The sequence below is a fragment of the Bidens hawaiensis genome, unplaced genomic scaffold (genome assembly GCF_021521415.1).
Source record: "Bidens hawaiensis isolate Kalapana, Puna unplaced genomic scaffold, B.hawaiensis_p1.1 tig00050717_1, whole genome shotgun sequence".
NCBI lineage: Eukaryota > Viridiplantae > Streptophyta > Magnoliopsida > Asterales > Asteraceae > Bidens > Bidens hawaiensis.
The window spans coordinates 15,767-23,574 of NW_027499095.1; positions in this window are offsets into that span (position 1 = coordinate 15,767).

A 7,808-nucleotide genomic window follows, 5' to 3' on the forward strand; every position below is an offset into this window, starting at 1 on the left:
TTGAGGATTGCACATGGTATGGACTTAATGGATGCATCTAAAGAAGGAAGACATGATGTTTTATTTTATGATTTATGTTGAGACAATTTGTGATGTTTAAGACAAGTATCCTATGGTTTGTAAGAAATGGTTGACTGGTATTATTTCCACGAAAAGTTTTAACTCATTCTTATATTTAAAACTGTGTTTATAAGTAAATCTAACGGCATAGTAGGGCACCGGGACCGAGGCCTTACAAAATCGAGTTTCACAAATATAACTAATAAGAAAAATGGAAGCACAGCCCGTCGGGAAAGCACCATACCTTCTAGCCCTGTCCGAGATGAAGGAGTTAATGACCCAACTCCAAGAACTGCTTGATAAGGGCTTCATAAGGCCAAGTGTTTATGGTAAAGAACATATATCCGATGCCATGGATTGATGATTTTTTTTATCAATTACAAAGTGTTAGTTGGTTGTCACGAATAGACCTTAGATCAGGCTATCATCAGGTGAAAGTGGCAGACATCCATAAGACAACGTTTCAGACATGGAATGGACACTATGAGTTCCTCGTGATGTCGTTCGGTCTAATGAATGCTCTCGCAACATTTATGGATATGATGAATAGGGTATATCGGCCAATGTTGGATAAGTCAGTTATCGTTTTCATTGATGATATATTGATTTATTCAAAGAGCGAGTCTAACCATGCTAGACATCTAAGAGAAGAATTGGAGTTTTTGAAGGAAGAGAAACTGTATTCTAAGTTTTCAAAATGCGTATTCCAGTTGCGTGAGGTACAGTTTCTAGGTCACGTGATCAATCCTGAAGGGATTACTGTGGGCCCAGCTAAGATTGAGGCGATAATGAATTGGAAAACTCAAAAAACCCGATTGATATACGCAACCTCTTAGGTTTGGCAGGCTATTATAGGATATTTATTAAAGGCTTCTCCAAGATAGCCGCACCGTTGATCGGTATGGCCCGAAAGACTGTGGTATTCAGTTTGGGTAAGTACCAGGAAAGGCTTTTGAGGAAGTGAAGAAAAAAAACACACAACCCCATATCATTGCCCTATTCTAAGGTGATGAGGATTTGGTTGTTTGTACTAATGCTTCGCATCGTGGGTTAGGTTGCGTGTTAATGCAACGAGGAAAAGCGACAACTTATGCATCTAGACAGTTGAAAGTTCATGAGGGTGCCTACCCGACGCATGACTTAGAGTTAGCAGCAGTAGTGCATGCCCTCAAGATCTGGAGACATTACATGTATGGTACTAAGTGTATAATTTATACAGATCATAAGAGTTGAAAGTACTTTTTCAAGAAGAAATAACTGAACATGAGCCGAAGAAGATGGTTAGAGTTGATAAAGGACTATGATTATGATATCAAGTACCATCCTAGTAAGGCCAATGCGGTCGATGACGAGCTAAGCCTTAAGAATGAATAAGTCATTGCGACAGTGAAGTCTTATAAGTTAATCATTAACTCAGACCTCTTCGGAGAGATAATCAAGGCACAGTCAGAGGTACTTATAGATGAATGATTAATGAAGAAAGAAAGAATCTTCGGACAGCAAGACGAGCTGATGGATAACACTCATGGTGTGAAAACTAGATTTGACCGTATGTGGATTTCACAACATGGAGATCTTAGAGGTCGAGTCTTAGATGAAGCTCACAAGTCAAGATATTCGATTCATCAGGGATCCACCAAGATGTATCTGGATTTGAAGAAAGACTACTGGTGGTTGGGTATGAAGAACGATGTAGTAGATTATGTTAGTAAGTGCTTAACTTCCTTGAAAGTCAAAGCAGAACATCGGAAACCGCATGGAAAGATACAGCCATTGGAGATACCAGAATGGATATGGGAACACATCACCATGGATTTCATAACTAAGTTACCGCGTACAGCTAAACATCATGATACCATTTGGGTGATAGTGGGCCGTTTGACGAAGGGTGCTCACTTTATGCCTATACGAGAAGCTATCTCGTTAGAAATGTTAGAAAATGTGTTAATAAAAGAGGTTGTGGCTAAACATGGAGTGCCGTTGTCGATCGTATCTGATATAGATACTCGCTTTACTTCGATATTATGGAAGAAGTTCCATGAAGCTATAGGAACAAGACTAAACATCAGTACGATGTATCATCCTCAAACAGATGGACAATCTAAAAGGACTATCCGGACCCTTGAGGATATGCTACGTGGTTGTGTGTTAGACTTTTGTGGAAGTTGGGATGATCATTTGCACTTAGTAGAGTTCCCCTACGACAATAGCTACCATTCAAGTATGTTGGGGAGAAATGCTATACGTTACACGATGTAGAACTCCCGTATGTTGGGGAGAAATTGGTTAGAGGGAGATTGGAAGTTTTGAAGTTGTGCAAGAAATCTCTTCAAGGTTTGATCAAATTAATGCTAGAATGAAAGCTACTCAAGACCGAGGCCAGATGAAAGCTGCTCAAGACAGACATAAGTCATATGCTAATAAGCGGCGAAGACTGATTGAGTTTAACGTTGATTATAGTGTGACGCTCAAGGTCTCTCTTTGGAAGGGGATTATACGTTTCAGAAAGAGGGGAAAGTTGAGTCCAAGGTACATTGGACCATTCAGAATCGTAGATCGTGTGGGTGAAGTGAGTTATAAGTTAGATTTGCCAGAAGAGCAGGAAGGAATCCACTCTACCATTCACGTCTTTCACTTGAGGAAATGTCTAGCTGATGACACGTCCCATGTGCCATTAGTAGATATTGAGATTGATGAACAGTTAAACTATATCGATCAGTCTGTTGAGATAGCGGACCGTAAGGAAAAGCAACTCCGTCATAAAATTATTTCCTTAGTTAAAGTGATATGGAAACACCGTAAGGGAGCAAATTCCACTGGGAAGTGGAAGAAGAGATGCACAAGTTTTACTCGAACCCGTTTAAGTAATAGTTAGGTTTTGTGGATGAAACCTATTTTAAGGAGGGTATACTTGTAACATCCTGAATTTCTAGGAATAATATTAAAATATTATTTACGTTGAAAGAATTAATTTGAGTTAATCGAAAAATAATAATAATATAATAATGCTAAAAGGATTATAGTTTAAATAGATGTAATTAGATCATGGACTTAAGATGAAGATGGCATAAGGTCCATGGGCATAAGGATATTAATACCCCTTAAAACCCTAAATCCTTTCCATCTCCATCATTCTACACCTTAGCCTACACCATCAAAAACACACACTTAAGCCAAACACTCTCTACACCATTCTAATCAACGATCCAAGAGCAACCAATGGTAAGAAATTAATTATCACAGCATACCCAACATTAGGGAACCCAACACCGCAGCCCCGGAGTGCCGAATGATCCGTTTGGATCTAGATCTAGCTTTTATTGGGTGTTCGATCCATAAAAACCGAGCTTAAGGGTCACCTTAGCTTAGATATGGACAACCCAAAGCTACATGGACCATAAACGGCCAAAATCCGGCCAACCGTGGTGGTTAACGGTGCCTGAGGGCGCTGGAATCGCTGAAAAACCCTAAAAACACATTAAAGATGAACTGTCATGCACATATCTGGCGGATATGTTCCCAGTGCATAAGTAGGAGCGCATATGTATATACGGGCATATATTTGCAAGTGTAAATATACGGCCCATAAGTATAATAACACATATGCGGTGCATATGTGTATATGTTATTTAACATATGCGCCGCATATGTATACATATACGTCGGCTATGCTACTTGACATATACGGCGCATATGTAATGAAATATATACGGGGGTTTAAACTTCAGTTTTCTAATGAGGTTTGAACTTCGCTTATAAACCCCAGCCAGGGGCTCTGCCCCTTGGACCCCGCTAGGGGCTACCGCCCCTGGAAACTCGCTGCCAAGGGCGCTACCCCCGGACCCCTTTAGCTAGGGGTTTTACTAACTTAAAAGTATGATATAGTTAGAAGTAGTTAATTGATTCTACAATTGTTACACCATTAGCCATGCACAGCTGGGGGGTGGGGTATTACTATAAACTCAGAATGGAATATGACGCATGTGAGTTCTAGTCTTATTTCCTTGTTATGTTTTCGGAGCTGTGTGCTGCTCGATGTGATTTATTAATACACTTACCTTAAATGGTAAGTTTATGATATGTGGATGTTTTCTGAATGATGTATGAATGATATATGAATGATATAGAAAAGGTTAAGAGTATGTAAGAAAGTATATAATTATAACTATAAGGAAAGGTACGCATGGTTGTATGGTAACAGGGTGGCAGACCCTAATAATATATGTGAAATGAGGATAGCAGACCCTAATAATATCTGTGAAAGGAGGGTGGCAGACCTAATAATATTTGTGAAAGGAAGGTGGCAGACCCCAGTAATATCTGTGAGGTTATAATGCGAAAGGCTCTTTAAAACGTGTAAGTATGTATGTAAAGTAAGATAAAATATGAAAGCAAGAATAAAGGTATATGCTTATGTATGTACTGAAATAAAGTAAAGGAAGTTAAGTATGTAGTATCTGAACGTAGTGTATGTTGCTTGATTAACTAGAACTCACTCAACGTAGCTGACTTTTAATATGCACGCAGGTAAATAGGTTGCAGGAGCCAACTTGAGGATGGCACATGGTATGGACTGAATGACTGGCATCTAAAGAAGGAATATATGATGTTTTATTTTATGGTTTATGTTGAGACAATTTGTGATGTTTAAGACAAGTATCCTATGGTTTGTAAGAAATGGTTGACTTTTATTATTTCCACGAAAAGTTTTAACTCACTATGATATTTAGAAATGTGTTTATGAGTAAATCCAACACCAAATTAGGGCATCAGAGCCGGGGCCTTAAAAAATCGAGTTTCACAAAAACTAATAATCAATCCTTATATATCCAAATCCATTATTTTCATATTATACGAAAACTTTCTTTAAGTTTCACAAACTAAACAAGAAGTTGCAATAGATAATTTTTGAAAGAGTCTTTAGAGTTTGGTATAGAAAAGCTTTGAGGCTTTGAGAAGACCTAAGATATTGAAAAATGGCATGTTGTTACACATCCCAAGAGTTTATAACTCTAGGGATATCAGTGAATTTGGACAAAAAGGGCCATAATTCCAAGAAAATTAATCATCTTGGGCCAGCTATGAACATAAAAATTTTGTGGGACTGATCCATCAAGTTAAACATGATAACATAATGGGCTACAAAGGATTAATCCGTTCAACTTTGAATAAATATGATTCCCAATAAACGCTCGTTTCAACAATAAAATCTTAAAAGTAATAGAATTAAAATAAATAAAATAAAAAAACAAAACTATACTTCTAAAAGACCTAACTTTACACTTATGACAAAGTTGGGATCGAACCATTCTTAGACTGATCAAGAAACATTTTTCAGCACACACATACTGAAGAAGCACGGATCTAAACCCGAATGGGTTAGACCAATGATTCCACTGGGTATGGAATATAGAATGGCTAATAGGTTTATTGAAGTTAAGATCTAACAGTTCCAACGATGATGACCTGCAAAACAGAATCACCGTGAGCTCATTACGGGAAGAACAATAGTGGGGGTCTTCTCGTAAACACCCTCCGACGTGAGAATAAGTACCGTTTTTAGAGAGAGAGAAATATGTGGAGTGTGAAAGCCTACCTCATGAAGATAAATTGAGTATTTATAGCCGGTGGTTAAAGGAAAATTATTGGTGTAGTTTTCCTCTTCTAGAAGATGCTCTTTCTAACTGCATGGACGTGTGGCAACATTTGATAGGAAGTGGCAGATGGCCATGTGCACGGTTATAGCAAACTGTCCAGCTGTCCTTCTATGATTGGCTACCTTGTCACGTGCTTTTCAGGAAATAATATTTGCATCGATCTTCTATAAGGAAGTTAGTTGTAACTGCTTTGCTGATGTCAGCCTCTCTTTGTTCCACATATGCGGGCAGTCCTTTACCCTTTAGAGTAATTACTTGAACTTGTACTTCTGTAGTGCATGTCTTCCCTTTATATGCAGGTGATGAGGGTGCCCCACGGATGACTTCTGAGGAAGTCCTAGATGACCCATGGATACTATTTCATGGGTATTTGGAGTTTTTCGCTACCTTACCTCTATACATACTTTACTAGATCCGGCGCATTGAATGTATTGTTGTCCACTTAAATTCATGCCCGTAATACTTACTTTGAGGGATAAGACCGAACACAATTTAGGTTATTATGATTTAATGGGACCCAAACTTAATAAATTTTTTTACCATACTTCATTATAGTTTACCGGATCAAACCACCTCAACTTGACTTAAACCTTAAAATCAGTTGGTTAAAATGATAGTACAATCACTGCATAAATCTAATACTATTGAATTAGCTAAGACGATCAAGGATATTACTATCACTCTAAACCTAAGCATGAAATTCTACATAAATCCATTATATATGGATTAAGTATATTAAAGTAGCTAGCCGGAAAATGGTCCCCACTACAAGACATTACCCCATTATCAAGCAACACCCTGAGGTTCCTTCCCATGGATGAGAATGCATGATTTCATCTGTAAGGCTTACATACATCATGCCTTTTTGGTATGTTTCTTAATGGTATTAAGACGCGGGCAAGGGGACCAGGTATGAATAACAATGTGGTTGATTAAGCCAGTAGTGTATTTGTACTTTGAAGTACGAGGTGATCAATTTATTGACTTATTTGGTAGTTAAACTGTAGGTTTGCTCTTTGAGCTCTTTTAAAATCCACTCTAGAGAAGTGAATACCTAGATGATAAACCGCATAAAGACCCAATGGTGTCCGGATCCTGAAGCATCCCATCAATATAGGATTTAAGGCTATAAGACCATATGCCGTGAAGTGTCAACCACTTAAACTAGAGGCATACGAATTTAGTTTGTATCACAGGCTGTCTAGAATACTTATGCGTTAGGCCTATCCAGGAATCATATGATAACCAATTAACATTTCTATAAAAACCGATTTCTTGGTGATCTAACTGACTCAAGGCTTGAGTATTGCTCAATATTTCATTCTAGTCTTTATGCAGGTATATTTAAAAATATTGATAAAACCCTAAGATGTGTCCCACTTAGAACATGTTCATTAATTTCAGTCAAGTCGAAGGTCATCTCGACTTTTCATTCTTAAGGGCTGAGTCTACCGAGACATGGATTACAACGTCTATGCGTTTCAGCTACAGTACCTTACATTTGTTGATCTTTCCGTTAACACAAAGATTCATATCATTTCCCACACAAAAGTAACACAAGGCACCTATATATATATATATATATATATATATATATATATATATATATATATATATATATTGTTTTAAAATAAAACACACACACACACACTATTTTTGTATTGTTGTATTTTTGAAACCACCCCCCCTTCTAAATTTGTGCAAAAAGTAAAAACTAAAAAAATGAAAAAAAATTATGTACAAATTTACACCATAAATATACTCAATCATCAAAACGAAACATTTGGAAAAATCCTACAAGCACATTGAAACGAGTTGTATGAAAAGGTTTGGTAAACAGGCCAGCCACATTATTATTAGTGTGGATATGTTCTAAATGGATTAATTTACGTTCAAAACCGTCTCAAATAAAATGTGTTTTAGTATCAATGTGCTTGGTTTTAGAATGATGTTGGGTTTAAAGGATTGAAAAGGAAATATTGGAATCTTCTTAATCTCCCCAGAAAATGCTAAGTATGGAACTCAAGCAAACTCACGCACTCCGAGCAAGGTATTTACTATTTTGACCAAGATATCTTATCCAAGTAAGGT